The sequence below is a fragment of the Ictidomys tridecemlineatus genome, chromosome X (genome assembly GCF_052094955.1).
Source record: "Ictidomys tridecemlineatus isolate mIctTri1 chromosome X, mIctTri1.hap1, whole genome shotgun sequence".
Classification (NCBI taxonomy): Eukaryota; Metazoa; Chordata; class Mammalia; order Rodentia; family Sciuridae; genus Ictidomys; species Ictidomys tridecemlineatus.
Window position 1 is genome coordinate 90,295,985 of NC_135493.1, and position 19,697 is coordinate 90,315,681.

The 19,697-nt window shown below is 36.9% G+C and overlaps 1 pseudogene; it reads right to left on the bottom strand.

Annotated features, from left to right (window-relative positions):
- Positions 1-1,016: 1,016 nt before the first annotated feature.
- LOC101974471 (dapper homolog 1-like) lies at positions 1,017-15,336 on the bottom strand (annotated as a pseudogene).
- Positions 15,337-19,697: the final 4,361 nt, after the last annotated feature.

The following is a 19,697-nucleotide window of genomic DNA, read 5'->3' on the forward strand; positions in this document are numbered from 1 at the left end:
TTCTGGGAAGACGTCTGTGGCCTGCACCGCTCTTCCTACACACGGAAGAGATTTTCTTGAGTTTCTTATTTATAGCTAACACGTTTTGCTCCCTGCTCGGGTTTCTCCCTGTTGGCAAATTGTTCTCCATGGTAGTAAGGTCTGGCTGCAGAGCATTTGAAAGCCCGCGTTCCTGTGGCCTTGCCTGATTCCTGGCTGCTGCCTGGGGATGAACTGAGCTTTGACCAGACTCCCTCAAGGCTTGATGAAGGGGGCCCTTGCTTTGGAAATCCAAGGTAAGTCTCTCCTCCACAGGGAAAGCTGGAGGCAGCAATGGAGAAGCAGCGGGTGGAGGGACAGCCCGCAGGCTGTTTTTCAGTGGCTCATTTTTCAGGAGCTGCGCATCTTTGTACTCTTGGGGCTGGAGTGCTTTGCCAGGATCCTCTTTTGGAGAGGCAGCTGAGATGGATTGCTTTCTATAAGAGACCTCCCAGTCCTAGTGGTGGGACACCGTGCATAATAATATTGGGAGGCTACCTTGGCAGGGGCAGATTCTTGCTTTTGAATTCCAAGGCAGCACTAAAGCCAGATTTACAGATAGGTAGTTAATGTAGTTAGGTAAATGGATCTAAGTAAGATAAAGAAAATGGAGACCATTGTTGAGAATGAGTCCAGGAAAACAGAGCAGCACCTGGGGACATTGAAATGTTAATGTCCCCAAGGCCCAGAATGAGTCCTAAGGAACTGTTAATGAAACAGCTCCCAGCAAACTGGGAAGTGCTAATCAAAAGCTGCCCAGATTACTCCTCCAGCCCACCTATATCTTCCACCTTTTGGCCTTCCCACCAGCATTCTATCACTGCAAGATAAAGGGAAACAAAGGGCATGAATGGGGAGACTAAAAGAAGACCTTAGGATAAAAAAGGGAAGACCTCCCCCATCCAAGATATTGCCTTTTGGGTCCCCGTCTTCCTCAGGGAGAAGTCTTTCAATAAAGCCTTCTATTTTCCACTCTAAACAGCGGTAACAGCACCTGGCTAGCAGCTCTCTAGTGGGGGCAACCTCTTGCTCTTCAGTTGTTCTGCGTTTGATTCTTTTGAGGATTGCTTCAGTGGGGAGAATGCCCGATTGTGCAAAGAGGATATTTTGCCAGAGAGCAACACAGTTATTTCAAATTCTTAAGGTTCACACCATTGCCATTGTTAGATGTCCCCAGTGGCCCTGACACACTCGCTCCCATCCTACAGATGCCCTTATATGGGATCAGCTATCATTTGGGTCCTAGGTTTGTTGGACCTTTGAAGGGTGTGCTGTTTTCTGCATGAGGCTCAGAATGTACCATTTTCTTACTGGATGGAGAATAGGAAGCAGACCTTAGCCTGGTTGGAGATGTGTTGTGAGTGAGCTATGCCATTAACATAGATTAAAAACATTTGTGTTTTTCTACAGTGTCAGAATTTATTGAATAACACGCTACACCACTTTTAGTGGAAGCAGTTCACAGAATACTTATTATTCACATGATAGTCAACAAGCCAAGCAAACACAAGTTCTTTTATTGCAATCTTAATTTCGAACATCTGTAACACTCAAGTCACACATAATAGGTCACAGAAAGACTAAGAAAGAGTTAAAGTTGGATCTGTGCCAAGAGCATAGGCGGGAGATAGAGATGAATTCAGAGTTAACTGTAGGTGGTCAGATAAGGGTTTTAATGAACCAGTTCTGAAGAGTTGTCAAAGCAGAGGGCTCAAGCAGATGGAAGTTTCAGAGTGTCATCTTGGAGTGGGCTGTGCATGATTGTCACGGACAGGAGAAATCAGACTAAGCTGAAGCTCGATGGGACAGTAAATCAGAGGTTAGTCGCTGTGGTGATTTTCCTGGGCAAGGCTTCTGAAGATTGTTCACGTGACCAGGTAATGTCTTAAAGGATTCCTCCTTTTATGGGTCTTAGGTGAAGGGGTTGTATCTGGTGAGGTTGATAAGCTCCCAGGTCTGGTGTTCCTGATAATTTGGGATGCTCACATGCTCAGGTACTCCTTGATTTACTTTTATAAATTGGCACTTAGGAGTTATCCATCAATTTGTGCCTTATGGTTGTGATGGGCAGATGGTGGTTTACTTACACAAATAAGGCTTAGAGTCAGTTTGCCTTGGTACATGTACTCAAAATGGAGTAGTTTGTGACAAACTACTGCTTTACAAAATGGAGTAACTCGGATTAGGGCACAGCCTGCTCTCCATAAGATGGTAAGGAACTTTTGGTGGCATCTAGTTCAGATCCAACACAAATGTCATTGCTATGGTCCCCTTGGCACGTTGCCCATCAGACAAAGGAGAAACATTAGGCTCTACACAGCCACAGCATGAAGTGGACTGGTGTGGTGATATATATCATTTCCATTTTTAGATACCAAATCACACTGGTACTTAGGATTTACATATGCAATGACATCAAGGGAATTGTGGTACAGGTTGGAAGTATAACTCAGTGGAGAGAATCTGCCTAGCATACCCAAAGCTCTAGGTTCTATCCCCAGCACCACACACACAAAATAGAATAAATCTTGCTATGGAGGGGGTTATGGTAAATTGCTCTTGAAGCCTGGTGTTCACAGTGGCCTTCTTTATAGTTTTGCCATCTTAAGAGATCTGTAGATTTGGGGCAACCATTTGAGATAGTCAAGATTGCCTTCAATGGGCTATAAATGCTGGTGTTGGAATGACAATTGAATAAATACTGAACACTGGATTAGAGGAACTGGGAAGGGATCCTGAAGCCCCATCACTCAGCTCATAAAACCCTGAGCTAGGCCAGCTGCCTATCTCCAGTTGCCTTCTGATGTCTTTTCTACATCCAGTGTGAGGTTACTTATTTGCTTGTGGAGTTCTTACAATTGATTCAACAAGCCAGCATCTCCTCTTCTCAGACAGTTCTTGCCAAGCTAGCTGCTGTGGCTGCAAGGGCTGCAAAAAGGGAAGGAAATCTGGTTCTATTGTGGCAACTGGTATCCCTTTATGCTGTACCATGAGCATTTCCTTCATGTCATTATGTGTTCGATTTTTAAAAGTTTTATTGAGATACAATTCTCATAACATACAATTTACTCATTTAAAATGTACAAGTCAATACTTTTTAGTATATTCACATTCACAATATATTTAGAGTATAACCATTGCCACTGCAATTTTAGAATGTTTTCATCACTCCCAAAATAAGCCTTTCAACAGTCACTCCCCATTCTACCCAACTCCCTCTGCCCCTCAGCCCTGGCAACCACTCATCTACTCTCCATCTCTGTAGATTTGCCTTTTCTAGACATTTCATATAAATGGAATCATACACTTCATTCCACATTCTACCCAACTCCCCCTGATCCTCAGTCCCTGGCAACCACTAATCTGCTTTCCAACTGTATAGAGTTACCTATTCTGGACATTTTATATAAATGGAATCATATGTTGTCTTTTATAACTGACTTCTTTTACTTAACATGTTTTTAAGGTTTATCTCTGTATAGCATACATCAGTACTTCTTCCTTCTTATGGTTGAATAATATTCCATTGTATAGCTATATCATATCATTTTCTTTATTCATTCACCATTTGATGGACATTTGTGTGGTGTTTGCTTTCTGGCTACTGTGACTGTGAATAATTCTGTAGGAACATTCAAGTATAAGTTTTTATGTGGACATATGTTTTCATTTCTCTTAAGTATATACTTAGGATTGGAAGTGCTAGGTCATAGGGTAACACTATATTTAATATTTTAAGGAACTGCCAAATTGTTTTCCATAGCTACTGCACTATTTTACCACCAGTAATATATGAGGGTTCTGGTTTTTCCACATCTGCTTAATTTTGTTTTAAATCAAACTTTCAAGACTGCCTACTTAGTGGTCTAGACTAAGATAGAAAGAATTAGAAAGAGATATAGCAGCTGGGTGCGGTAGCACACACCTATAATCTCAGCTACTTGGGAGGTTGATGTGGGAGGAATGCCAGTTTGAGGTCAGCCTTAGCAACTTAGTGAGACTCTGTCTCAAAATATAAAAATAAAAAGGGCTGTGAATGTGGCTCAGTGGTAGAGTGTCTCTGGGTTCAACCCCCCAGTACTGAAGAGATAGAGAGAAAGAGAATGTTCAAATAGCAAATATATTCAAGTGTTTGTGGGCTGCTGACAGTGATGTGAGCCTGTTGGATGAAGAGAAGTCAGGAAAAAATCCAATATAAAGTAAAATAACACTTTAAACATTATCATCATCAACAACTAAGATCTTGTCACCACCTGTTCTTTTGTACTTATTGCAAAAGCAAGACCAACTGTGTGTCTCTGTACTGGGCAGCATGCATATTCATATTTAGAGACTTAAACTAAAGACAAACTAAATAATTGTAGATAATTGTATTTGAGGAAGAAAATTGAAAACTATAATATTATTTCAATTTAGTGTATTATCCAACTATATTTCTATTTTTAAAAAATATTTATTTTTTAGTTGTAGTTGGACACAATACCTTTATTTCACTTATTATTTTTATATGGTGCTGAGGATCGAACCCAGGGTCTCACACGTGTGAAGTGAGAGCTCTACCACTGAGCCACAACCCCAGCCCTCCAACTACATTTCTAACCTCATCTCTCCCATTCCCTCACTGAAAACTCTTTTATAGTCAGTTCTATGACTCTGTTGGCCCATTTACCCCTGATTCTTTGTCTTCTCCTGCCTCTGAATACACAGCCTTAACTGCTCAGATTACTCATTTTGGCATCTTGTGACATATACTGTTGTCTGTTCTAGTTATTTAACTTTTGATGCAAACATGTTTTGTGTTCCTTCATCACTGTCTGAATGCAGTCAGGGTAATAAACTTGTATTAAACTTTCCAATTCAACAAACACAGGGATTAGGATGTGAGAATTTCTTAAAGGCACTCAATTTATCTTTGTTAGTGATTTAATTCTGGAGCATTACATATAAATTTCAGTGATGTCACAAAATGAGAAGGCACACATTTTTCTTTTTAATTTCTGGACCCTGAAAATAAGTTACCCACCCCCTCCATTGCCTATTTAAAAAAATAATATACTGGCTTCAGAAATGCAATATATGCAAGTTGTAAATAAATGTTGTCCACAAGCTTACATTTAATCAAACATCCATTCATCTTATTCATGACTTATTTCCCACTTGAGTACATACCTATTTATACACACACACACACACACACACACACACACACACCAAACAACCCCAACAAAACTTGACCTGTTGTGTTGGGGATGTAACTCAGTGGTAAAGCACTTGCCTACCATGTGTGAAGCCCTGGGTTTAGTCTCTAGCACTGCAATAAAAAAAATAATAATGGCTCGGGAAGTGCCTCAGTGGTAAAGTGCTTGCCTAGCATGTGTGAAGCCCTGAGTTCAATTCTCAACACTGCCAGAAAATAAAAAATAAAATTTGTCCTTTCAGTATTTGCCTGTGAGTATTCAAAACTTGGGCAGCAACAAACAACAGGAGTTGCTGTTTGCATAGAAGCCGGGAGATCTATTACCGGGACTGGGAAGGTAATGATCATCCTCTCAAACCCACTGAGAGATTTTATTCACAGCTTTTTTATACTGCAGTTTATGAAATAAAATAGTACACTTTGGGCAGCATAGTGTACTTTGGTTTTATATAGCATCTTTCATCCAAGGAATTTAAAGAAACTTACAAACATTACTCATTCACCTTCATAAAGTTTTTTATTGAATTAACAAGATAGTCTACCATACAAAAGTTAAAAGTAATAAAAACAACCATATTTTATATAATGACTATTTCAAACATATCCAATTTTCATATTCTTGACTTACATGAAATTATTCATCTTCTCATTAGTTTTAACCTCCAAGAGCTAAGGCAACAATGAACTGCTGAAGTGTATAAATAAAAAAGAGCATTTCAGAGCTCATGTCGCATTTGTCTTCCCCCTGCCTGACTGACAGCTTTAATTCTGGAGAAGGAGAAACCTGTGATAAATTTCATACCTTGCCAGTCCTATCTGTATTTCACATTTTCTGACAACCCTCTTAAGCCTGAAACCAGGTCTGAGCTCTTGAGTGGACATCAATAGCTGACATTAGTAGAGACATATTCCTGGGGCTCTGCATAATGCTTTTGTGACCCAGTTACTTTTTCTTTATCCTGATATTGCAAAACTGAAATTTGCTTAGGTCACATGTTTATATCTGTTGGGGATGGAGTAGAGAATATTTTACCAGCTGGGGTAAAATGTAATAAAGCTACTTGAGGATGCTGATTTATATGTAATTGCATTAGAGGGCCAACTCTAATTGCATTCCACCCCTAGGATTCTTAGACATGGTATTAGGGTCCCAGTAATCTCCACTGGTATTTTCTTCAAGTGGGTACTAGCTATTCCAATGATTTTCTTAAATTAACATAAAAGACAATGCTCAAAATTAATATTAAAGTAATAGCATTGTATTAGAATAGCTTGCAATAGCAATAATAAAAGGGATTGTCCCTAGGAAAGTAGAAGCCACCATGCCTTCTGCCTTTTGCTTGTGGTCTATTTTATTTTTTTTTTTTTGGAAAAATTCCTGAGTGAATGTTGGATTAAATGCTAAGTCTAGGCTTAAAATGCTAAAATTATTTTATAATTATACATTCATGAGACTCTAGGCTCTTACAAATGCCAAGGCAAATGTCAAGATGAATGTCTTAGTTTGAGTGTCTATAACAAAGTGCCAGAGAATAGGTGGCTTAAATAACAGAAATTTATTTCTCAGTTCTGGAAGCTAGAAGTCTAAGATAAGGGGGCCAGCATGGTCAGGTTCAGAGAAAGCACTTTTCTGGGCTGCAAAATGCTGACTTCTCATTGTATCCTCAGAGCAGAAAGAGGGCAGGAAAGCACTCTAGGCTTTCTTCTCTAAGGGCACTAATCCCATTTGTGGAGGCTCCACCCTCATGACCTCATCACCTCCCAAAAGCCACCTGCTAAGACCATCACATTGTAGATTAAAATTTCAACGTATAAATTTTGGAGGGACACAAACATTCAGTCCATTGTAATGAAGATAGAGAAAAAATTGCCTTTAGCTTTATTTTCTAGATGAATTGTTTTAAAGGACCATTTAACAATGTTCAAGTCATGTAGTTGATATGTGATTTTTTTGTCCTATTTAAAGTAGTTCCTGTTTATCCAGGTTCATTTTCTATCAGTTAGCTGTAATAAACAACTCATAAGTTTTAATTTGTGTGTCATTCTGAGTAGTGTGATAAAATCTTGCCCTATATTGTTCCATCTTGCCCAGGACATAGATCACCCTTCTGTACAGTATATCTGTGCTGCTATACCCACTTGTCAGTCAGTAGCTATTTTGTTTGGGGGAGGTACCGGGGATTGAACCCAGGGATGCTTAACCACTTAGCCACATCCCCAGCCCTTTTTATTTTTTATTTTGAGACAGGGTCTCACTGAATTGCTTATGGCCTTTGCTAAGTTACTGAGGCTAGCTTTGAACTTGGCGGTCCTCCTGTCTCAGCCTCCTGAGCCACTGGGATTACAGGCAGAGCCACCGTGCCAGGCAGTACCTATCTTGATTATCAAACCAAATGTTATATTGCATTGCTTGTGTTCATGTAACCCTTATTTTACTTAATAATGGCTCCTAAATGCAAGAATAATAATGCTGGCAATTAGCATGTGCCAAAGAGAAGCTGTGAAGTGCTTCCTTTAGGAGAATATGTTCTTGACTTAGCAAAAAAATCACATACTGAGGTTGCTAAGGTTAAGAACAGATCTTCTAATCCATAAAGTTGTGAGGAAGGAAAAAAAGAAATATGTGCTAATTTTACTGTCAAACCTCCAAATGGAAAAGCTACGGCCACAGTGTACATAAGTGGTTATTAGTTAAGATGGGAATGGCATTAAATTATACAGTTCAGTACTGCCCGTGGTTTCAGGCATCCATTGGAACATATTATCTGCCCAAAACAAAATAGTTATTTTCATGAGAAACAAGACAAAAAGGTCTCACTTATCATTTGGCATAGTATAAGTAAAAAAAAGGTGGATTTGTTGGGTTTAAAATGTTTTGTTAAAGATCATTAAAAACATGAAAAAACAGAATAACCAACACATATCCTTTATTACAAAAGAGCATTAACATTGGCCTTGGTGACTTTATTCTTTAAAAATATAATGAAATAAAACATTCTTTAGTTAAAGCTTCATCTTCTCCACCCTACTTCCATTTGCAGATAAAACCAATATACTAAAGTTGGTATGCATCATTCTCATATGTATTTGAATCCACTGAAGATTTACTATTGTTAGATATTTGTCTACTCCTAAATTGATAGAAATGAAATTTATTTCTATTTTTTTCATGATTTCAGTGTTGTAATAAACACATGTACATATTTACTTGGGCACATGTGGGAGAGTTTTGCCAGGGTAGATAGAAACATGTGGAATCTTGGATTATTGAATAGACACTCAATCAACTTCACTATATATGGTCAACAAGCTTTCCAAATTACTCACAAAGGCTATTTAGCTCCAAATCCTCACTGTCACTTAATCTTATTAGACATTATTATTATTATTATTGTGATAGTAGAGATATAACTCAGGGGTGCTCTACCATTGAGCTCTACTCCCAGTCTTTTTTATTTTTATTTTGTTATAAAATTTTTACAGTTGGTTTTATATAGACTATTTCATGGTAAAATGATATTTAAACTTACAACTTCTGGATTGTAAGAGTAGTTGATATTTGAGCATATTTTGTATTTTACTCATTTGGATTTATTACTCTGTGAACTACCTATTCAAATATTTTGGTTATTGTTTTATTGTCATTTTTTGGGGGGGTACTGGTGATTGAACTCAGGGGCACTTGACCACTGAACCACATCCCAGCTCAATTTTGTATTTTATTTAGAGACAGGGTCTCACTGAGTTGCTCAGTGCCTCACCTTTGATGAGGCTGGCTTTGAACTCACTATCCTCCTGTCTCAGCCTCCTGAGCCACTGGGATTACAGGCATGCGCCACCATGCCCAGATGTTTTATTGTCATTTTTTATTAGTACATTGTTGATCTTTGTATGTTGAGGTTACCTTTGTTAGTCATATGTGTTACAAAAATACTCGCCCAGTCTGTATTTTGACTTTGTTCTTAAGCATTATCTCTTCTTTCCTGACTCTTGTTTAAAACCTTTTTTTTTTTTTTGGGCTGGGGTTGTGGCTCAGCAGTAGAGCGCCCGCCTTGCACGTGTGAGACTCTGGGTTCGATCCTCAGCACCACATAAATATAAATAAACAAAATAAAGATATTATGCCCATGTATAACTAAAAAAGAATATTAAAAAAAATCTTTTTTTTTCTTGGTACTGGGGATTAAGCCCAGGGGTGCTTAACCACTGAGCCAATCCTCAGCACCCCCCTGCCTTTTTTTTTATTTTGAGAAAGGGTCTTGGTAAATTACTTAGGGCCTGGCTAATTGCTGAGTCTGGTCTTGAACTTGTAGTTCTCCTGCCTCAGCCTACCAAGATGGTGGGATTATAGACGTGTGCCACTGTGCCCAGCTAAAAACTTTAAATGGAGAATTTCAAATGTATACCAGAGTAGAAAAAACTGCATAGTATACCTTTGTGTGTCTATCACCTAGCTTTAACAATTATTATGTCCAATCTTACTTGATTTATACCCAACCTATTCCCAGCCTTCTTTTCACTACTTGCCCCTCATTGATTCCTCCCCTTGTTTCCTGAATTATTTTGAATTAAGTTTCAGATTTCATACCATTTAATTCATAAAAATTTCAGTCTGTATATTTAAAAGAGAAACTTTTGAAAAAACATAATGTGGCTTGATTTGTCATTGTTTTTGTGTCTTTTTCATATGTAAGGTTGTTTTTTCTTCAATATGATCTAATACATCAAAACATTTCAGAATTTTACTTTTCGCATTTAGGTCTTTAATCAATCAGAATTATTTATTTTGTGATCTACCACCATTTAATGAATAGTTAATCTTTTCTAGACTTATTTATAATGTCACTTTTATAAAATCAAAATATGAAAATATATGTGTGCTTATTTCTGAGCTATTTTTTTCAAAGTCCTATGAATTTAATTTGTATTATAAATAATATTTCTGGGGGCTGGGGTTGTAGCTCAGTGGTAGACCACTTGCCTCACACATGTGAGACACTGGGTGTGAGCCTCAGCACCACATAAAAAATAAATTAATAAACAAAGATGTTGTGTATCCATTTACAACTAAAATAATATTGAAAAAATAATACTTTTAATTACTGTAGTTTTATAATGGGGTTTAATACCTGAATGTTAAATCTTCCTTGTCATCTTTAAGATTTCCTTAGCTGTACTTGGACCTCTACTTTCTTTCTTTTTTAAAAAAATATTTTTATTAGTTGTTGGTGAACTTTTTAATTTTATTTATTTTTATGTGCTGCTGAGGATCGAACCCAGTGCTTCACACATGCCAGGCAAGTGCTCTTTCACTGAGCCACAATCCCAGCCCCGGTCCTCTACTTTCTTAAGAGTTTTAAATTGAGGTTGTTGAGTTCCTGAAAGATCCTGGTGAAATTTTGATTGAAATTACATTGAATTTATAGTTCAATTTCAGGAGACTTTATATCTTTATGATGTTGAGAATTTACATATACAAATATGGTATATCTTCCCATTTATTTGTCACTTTTTTATAACTTTCCATAAAATTGTATAATATTCTTTATGAATGTCTTACAAATTTTTTGTTAGATTTATATCAAAGAACCTTAGCTTATTTTAAAATTTTCATTATTTTTTGATGCTGGTATAGAAGAAGGGATTGGTTTTGTCTTTGAATTTTACATCTAACAACCTTGTTGAACAATCTCATTACTTCTTTTTTTTTTAAGAGAGAGAGGAGAGAGAGAGAGAGAGAGAGAGAGAGAGAGAGAGAGAGAGAGAGAGAGAGAGAGAGAGGAGAGAGAGAGAGAATTTTTTTAATATTTATTTTTCAATTTTCGGTGGACATAACATCTTTATTTTATTTTATGTGGTGCTGAGGATCGAACCCAGCGCCCTGCACATGCTAGGCGAGCATGTTACCGCTTGAGCCACATCCCCAGACCAATCTCATTACTTCTAATAGTTAATTCTAAAGAATTAAAGATGTCATCTGCAAATGACAAAGTCTTGTTTCTTAAATATTTTAATTATTTTTCTTAATTGGCAAGAATCATTGACATAGTGATTTATCAAATAAAGTAGTGGTAGAGGGGATTCTTGTGCTTAAGTTGAGAGGGAATATTTATAACATTTCATTTAACAGTCAAGGTTCAAGTAGAGAAGTGGAACATCTAGAAGATAGATATTTGTTGTGCATTTGTTATAGGGATTTGACTTTATACAATTGTACAAACTGATTAACCAGTTTCTGTAAGGCTTCATGCTGAAACTTGTCCACATGGAAATCAGTGGGGAAGGGAATATGGATAGAAAGCGAGGGAGATCAAGGACAAGATTGAACCCAGTAGTATAAGCTGGAGCCAAGGACAGACTGAAAATTGTGTTAGTTCTTGTTGTCTCTGACCTGGATGGCCAGGACTCTGTTATAGTCTTTAACACACATACCTTGATCAGGTGTCAAGAAAGCCCACCAGGTAAAGAATCACTACTAGCTGAGGTGCTTCCTGAGGACAAAGAGAATACAGACTAAGTAGTGAAAGAAGGTAGTTATGAATACCAACTATGACCCTGTGACCAGTTGTAGAAATTAGGATACCCATAGATATGACTATTTCTTCCTTATTTTAATGTGAATAAGTTTATAAACATGAGCTGAGTATTTTAGTTTTCTTTCTTTCTTGGTCTTAACTACTAGGAACACAGATCCACCTCTCCCAGCCCAATAACTATAATGACCCTTATTATTGGTATAATTGTAGTCTATTTTTTTTCTCAATCATTTTCCCCATTATTGTTAACCAATGCATATATTTTGGGAGGGAAGAGACTGAGGCAGGAGGATCATGAGTTCAAAACCAGCCTCATCAATGGTGAGGTGCTAAGCAACTCAGTGAGACCTTGTCTTTAAATAAAATACAAAATAGGGCTGAGGATGTGGCTCAGTGGTCGAGTGCCCCTGAGTTCAATCCCCACTACCTCCCCTGCCCCCCGGCAAAAAAAGAAATTAAATAAACAATGATTCTAGTAGTAACCAGCTTTTTGATATCTCATTTATTTTCCCATTTATGTAATATAGATTTTTAGTGGTACTATGTAATTTTTTCCTTTGGAAAATATTTTACATAATAACAGTAATAACAGTGGCTGAAGGAAGTTTGTACCCTGAAAGGGCTTTATCAGAAAAGGTTCAATCAGAGAAAACACAACCACCAGGAATGAATACACGTCTATATATTGATTTGTTACAAGGATTTAACTTTAGGAAATTGTTGGAGCTAGTAAAAGAGTTTCTGTAAGGTTGTTGTCTTTACATCTGATGCTGGCAATTCAAGAGCAAAGGGCATGCAGCCAGCAAAGGAAGAAGGAAGTCAAGTAGGAGAGAGCAAGGACAAGTTGGAGACCACAAGAAAGAACTGGAACCTGTGAGGATGAACTGAAACCCATGTTAGTTCTTGTTGCCTCTGACCTTGCTGGTTCTGTTGTAGTCACTGCCTCATACCAACAAGGTAAATCAGAAGTAACAACATGTTGGAGTTACAAAATGGCTGCTGTTTCTCTTTTGCTCTCCTCATCTTACACTAGAATCTTTCTTATAGCCCACCCTAACTGGAAGATGGGAAGGGACATGTAGTCAGTCTCTTTATCCATGGGTCCCTATCTGGGTTCTGCATTGGCAAATTCAACCAACTGTGCATAAAAAATGTAGTTGTTCCTAGGATAGTTGCATCTGTACTGAATATGTACAGGTTTTTTTCCCTTGTTATTATCCCCTAAACAATATAGTATAATAATTATTAATATAACATTTATGTTGTATTAGCAGTTATAAATAATGTAGAGATGATTTAAAGTATATAGGAGGATAGGCACAGGCTATATGCAATACTGCAGCAGTTTATATAAGAGGCTTGAGCATCTATAGGTTTTGGTATTCACAGATTGTCTTGGAACCAATCAATCCTGGATACTGAGAGACTACTGTAATGGGAAATTCACTTCAGCTTAGGTAAGTTGACAAATTATAAACCCACCACAAATTCTTTTTTAAAAATTTTTAGTAAACTTTATTGGGGTATAATTTATAATAAAATGGACTTACTTTAAGTGTAAAATGTGATGAGTTCAACAGTTGATACTAATCATACCAAATAACTAGTAACCAGTAGCATAATCAAAATAGTATACTTTCATCTTCCATTCAGAGTTCCTCATACCTCTTTGTAGTTAATCTCCCTCTTGCCCTCAGCTCTATCAACCATTGGTCTGTTTTATGTCAATATAGGTTAGACTTGATTGTTCTAGAACTTTATATACATGAAATCAAAAAGAATATGCTTTTTTGTGTCTGGCTTTTTTCACTCAGTTCAATAATTTTGAGATTCACCTATCAGTAATTCATCCTTTTTGTTGTTTAGTAGTATCCATGGCATAAATGTTTTCACAATTGGCTTATCCATTTCTCTGTTAATGGACATTTAGGTTGTTTCCGCTATTTGGCTATTGTGGATAGAGCTGCTATATACACTCATATATAAGGCATTTTATGCATGTAGTCTTTTTCTTGTATATATGCTTAGGAGTGGAATTCTTGATCTGTTAAAATATTTTGCTCATTTAAAAATTTGATTTACTTTTCTTCTTATGATTCAATTGTAAGAGTTTTTTTTGTGTTGTAGAGACAAGTCCTCTGCATGTACGTGTGTGTGTATATGTGTGTGTGTGTGTGTGTGTGTGTGTGTGTGTGTATTATGTGCTCATGTGAATATATATGTATATAAAATGTATATATGAATTGTGAATGTCTTCTCCTAGTCTGTGGCTTTTTAATTTTCTCAAAGATGTGTTTCAAATAACAGTTTTACATTTTGGTGAAGTCCAATTTGTCAGTATTTTCCTTTTATGATTGATGCTTTTCGTGTTTAAGAAATCTTTCCCTACCCAGATGTGGTGGCCCACACCCATAATTCCAATGACTTGGGAAATTGAGGCAGGAGGATTACAGTAACAAGGTCAGTCTTGGCAACTTAATGAGACCCTGTCTCAAAATTTAAAAAATAACATAAAATAAAAAGGCTTGACCATGTTGATCAGTGGTAGAACACTCCTGGGTTCAATCCCCAGTACTATAACACACACACACACACACACACACACAAAAAAAAATCTTTTCTTACCTCAAGGTACATAATATTCTGTATTCTCTTCTCTCAAGTTTTACAGTTTAACTTTTTTGTTTTTTGATACTGAGGATTGAACCCATGGTCACTTTACCACTGAGCCATATCCCCAACTCTTTTTATTTTTTATTTTGAGATAGTGTTTCACTAAATTGTATAGGGCCTTGCTAGGTTGCTGAGGCTGGCCTCAAACTTACAATCTTCTTGTCTCAGCCTCCGAGTCACTGGGATTACAGGCATATGCCACCACATCCAGCTATAGTTTAATTTTTATATTTAGACCTATAAGTTACTTAAAGTTAGTTTTTACATACATGGTGAACACTGATATCTATTTAAAGAAATATAGATATACAGTTTTTCCATTACTTTGTTTCTCTTTTCAAAGAGCAATTGACCATAAATGTGTAGGTCTATTTCTGGTTTCCCTGTTCTGTTCCATTGATCTATATGTGTGTCCTTAGGCCAGTATGACACAGTCTGGATGATTAGCTTATCATAAGTAATATAAGATGTTAAAGTCTATTCTTTTGCAAAATTGTTTTGGCTATTCTTGGTTCTTTTGAATTTCCATGTACATTTAGTAATCATTTATCAATTTCTATTAAAGAGCCTACCAAGATTTTGATTGAAATTGCATTGAATTGATGGGTAAGTTTGGTGACAGTTTAAATTTTAACAATATTGGGGAGATCCAAGATGGTGGGCCAGAGGGAGACGGCATTCTGTGTCGCTCCATGACCTGGGACTCAAATAGTGAGAATACTGCTTCTCTTCAAGCGATATTCCTGCTCCTGTGCAAGAATTGCGGTCACTGTGCTGGTGCAGGGCTCTAGGCCTCATCTCAGAGTAGGTCTCCCAACTACTCACCCACACAGGACTACCAGGTGACTGAGCAGGACCACTGGCAGCAGCAGCCCCGCAGAACTTTTGGCCACCCTCCTGAGCAGAAATCATGGACGGTGCTCCCATGCAGGACACCCGGCAGCTTCCCACACACAGGAACTCCAGCCACCACTCCCGTGTGGACCTCTAGCTACCAATGTGGGGCTCCCCCGGTCACTACCACCTTGGAACTCTGCAGCAGCGCAGATAGCCCCTACATGCTGTCACCTGCCTGCACCTGAGAACAGGCTCTGAAGTCATCCGACAACCACACATTGCATGCCACAGAGCTCGTCTCTGAACTCATCCAACACCATTGCTCAGCTCCCCCCACCTAACTTGATATCCCATCACTGAAAGTAGGTGCCTCCAACTTGGGCCACCATCATCTCCATCTTCAGTGGGAGCAACTCCCAGTTTGGAATTCTGGCTGGCCAGATACCCAGTTTCTAACTGCCCCCTCTACCCAGCATCTCCCCAGCAGCCACGGGGATAATAACTCTATATCCTCACCTCCTACCTCCTCAGAGTATCATTCTGCTAGTCACCCCTGGTTCTTTGTCCACCATCAGAAACTGTAAACCCTTTTACAAACCTATTGAGTATATTGTAGATGATAATTGAATTCATCATTTCAGTATACTATGACCAAACTGTAAAGTCTTAATAGCAAACATTTGTTTTGGGGGGGGTGTATATTGTTTATATTGGGATCTGTTAATGTTGTCCTTCACCTCAAAGGAGAGGTATTGGATCCCTACAGGGGCACTGTAAACCTATAGAGTAAAAATGGTAATGCCTCAGATCCACAGTTTTATAAGGGAAGACACAGAAGCAATATGAAAAGACAAGGGAAGAAAGTGCCCAAACAAATCAAGATACCACATTATTAGAATCTATGACTAGCACAGCAGAAGAAATTACAGAGAAGAAATTACAGAGAAGAAATTACAGAATATTTTACGTAATTAAAATATTCTGCAAATTAAAGGATGATGTAAGGGAGCAAATACAGAGCTAGGGCTCAGTGGTAATGCATTTGCCTGGCATATGTGAGGCACTAGATTCGACTTAGCACTACATATAAATAAATAAAGAGCTATCAACAAATAAAAAAAATAAAAAAAATAAAAGCAGCAAAAGATCATTTTGACAAAGAGCCACACAAACAAATACAGGAAGCAAAAAATTACTTCAAGGAGATAGATGTTCTAAAACAAAAAACAAACAGAAATCCTTAAAATGAAAGAAACAATAAACCAAATTAGAAATTCAATTGAAAGCATCACCAACAGATTAGACCACCTGGAAGATAGGACCTTAGACAATGAAGACAAAATATATAATCTTGAAAAGAATGTAGACCACACAGTGAAAATCGTAAGAAACCATCAGCAGAATATTCAAGAAATATGGAATAGCATGAAAAGAACCAATTTAAGAGTTATGGGATAGAAGAAGGCATAGAGTTCCAAACCAAAGGAATGAGCAATCTATTCAATGAAATACAATCAGAAAATTCTTCAAACATGAAGAATGAATTCGAAAACCAAATTCAGGAGGCTTACAGGACACCAAATGTACAAAATCACAACAAATCCACACCAAGGCACATTACAATGAAAAGTCCTAGCATACAGAATAAGGAGAGAATATTAAAAGCCACAAGAGAAAAGAATCAGATTACATATAGGGGAAAACCAATTAGATTATATACAGATTTTTCAACCCAGACCTGAAAGCTAGAAGATCCTGGAACAACATATATTAAGCTCTGAAAGAGCCAACCAAGAATCTTGTATTCACCAAAATTAAGCTTTAGATTTGATGATGAAATAAAAACCTTTCAAGATAAACAAAAGTTAAAAGAATTTATAACTCAAAAGCTTGCACTACAGAACATCCTTGGCAAAATATTACATAAAGAGGAATTGAAAACAACAATGAAAATCAGCAAAGGCAGGCATTACACTAAAGGAAAAACTTATCAAAGGAGAAACCAAGTCAAGTTAAATAACAAAAATAAACAAATATGGCTGGGAATACAAATCATGTCTCAATAATAACCCTGAATGTTAATGGTTTAAATTCACCAATCAAAAGACATAGATTGGCAGACTGGATTTAAAAAAAGACCCAATAATATGTTGCCTCCAAGATACCCATCTCATAGGGAAATACATCCATAGACTGAAGGTGAAAGGTTGGGAAAAATCATACCACTTACATGGTTTGCGGAAGCAAACAGGGGTTTCCATCCTCATATCAAATAGAGTTTAAGCCAAAGTGAATCAAAAGGGATAAAGAAGGATATTTCATACTGCCTAAAGGAACCATTCATCAACAAGACATAACAATAATAAAATTTTATGCCAAAACAATTTTATTTAGTTTTTCAAAGAACCAACTTTTTATTTTGTCAATTTTTTTCAATTGTTTCTTTTATTTCTATTTCATTGATTTCAGCTCTAATTTTAATTATTTCTTGCCTTCTACTGCTTTTGCTGCTGTTTTGTTTTTTTTCTAGGGCTTTGAGATGTAGCATGAGGTCATTTATTTGTTGACTTTTTCTTTTAAGGAATGCACTCCATACAATGAATTTTCTTCTTAGTACTGCTTTCAGAGTGTCCCAGAGATTTCAATATGTTGTGTCTATGTTCTCATTTACCTCTAAGAATTTTTAATCTCCTCTTTGATGTCTTCTGTAACCCATTGTTCATTCAGTAGAATACTGTTTAGTTTCCAGGTGATGGAGAAATTTTAATTTTTTATTTTGTCATTGATTTCCAATTTCATTCCATTATAGTCTGATAAAATGCATGGTAGTATCTCTACTTTTTTGTATTTGCTAAGAGTTGCTTTGTGGCATAGTATATGGTCTATTTTAGAGAAGGATCCATGTGCTGCTGAGAAGAAAGTGTATCTGCTTAATGCAGGTTGAAACATTCTATATATGTCAGTTAAGTCTAAGTTATTGATTGTATTATTGAGTTCTGTAGTTTCTTTATTTAACTTTTGTTTGGAAGATCTATCCAGTGGTGAGAGAGGTATGTTAAAGTCACCCAACATTATTGTGTTGTGGTCAATTTGACTCTGGAAATTAAGAAGAGTTCGTTTGATGAACATAGCTGCACCATGGTTTGCGGCATATATATTTATGATTGTTGTCTTCTTGGTGTATGGTTCCCTTGAGCAATATGTAGTGCTCATCTTTATCCATTTTGATTAACATTGGCTTGAACTCTACTCTATTTGATATGTGGATGGAAACCCCTGCTTGTTTCCACACTCCATGTGAGTGGTATGATTTTTACTAACCTTTCACCTTCAGTCTGTGTATGTCTTTTCCTATCAGATGGGTCTCTTGGACGCAGCATATTGTTGGGTCTTTTCTTTTTTTAAATCCAGTCTGCTAGCCTATGTCTTTTGATTAACATTCAGGGTTATTATTGAGACATAATTTGTATTCCCAGCCATATTTTATTTTTGTTATTTAATTTGACTTGATTTTCTTCTTTGATTAATTTTTCCTTTAGGGTACTATCTCCCTCTGCTGATTTTCATTGTTGTTTTTCATTTCCTCTTCATTGAATATTTTGCCAAGGATGTATTGTAGTGCTGATTCTCTAGCTATAAATTCTTTTAACTTTTGTTTATCATAGAAGATTTTTGTTTTATCTTCAAATCTAAAGGTTAATTTAACTGGATACAAGATTCTTGGTTGGCCCCCATTTTCTTTCAGAGCTCGATATATATTGTTCCAGGATCTTCTAGCTTTCAGGGTCTGGATTGAAAAATCTGCACATAATCTAACTAGTTTTCCCCTATATGTAATCTGATACCTTTCTCTTGTAGCTTTTAAAATTCTCTCCTTATTCTGTATGTTGAGCATTTTTATTATAATGTGCCTTGGTGTGGGTCTGTTGTGATTTTGTACATTTGGCATCCTGTAGGCTTCTTGAATTTGGATTTCCATTTCATTCTTTATGTTTGGGAAGTTTTCTGATATTATTTCATTGAATAGATTGTTCATTACATTGGTTTGGACCTCTATGCCTTCCTTTTTCCCAATAACTCTTAAATTTGGTCTTTTTATGCTATCCCATATTTCTTGAATGTTCAGCTCATAGTTTCTTACCGTTATTTCTGTGTGGTCTGTGTTCTTTTCAAGATTATTTTATCTTCATTGTCTGACATCCTGTCTTTCAAGTGGTCTACTCTGTTGGTGATGCTTTAATTTGAGCTTTTAATTTGGTTTATTGTTTCTCTCATTTCAAGGATTTCTATTTGTTTTTTTTTTTTAGAACCTCTATCTCCCTGTTGAGCTGATCTTTTGCTTCTTGGATTTGTATATGTAGCTCCTTGTCGAAGTGATCTTTCACTGCTTGTATTTGTTCTCTTATATCTTCCATGATTTCACAGAACATTTTAAT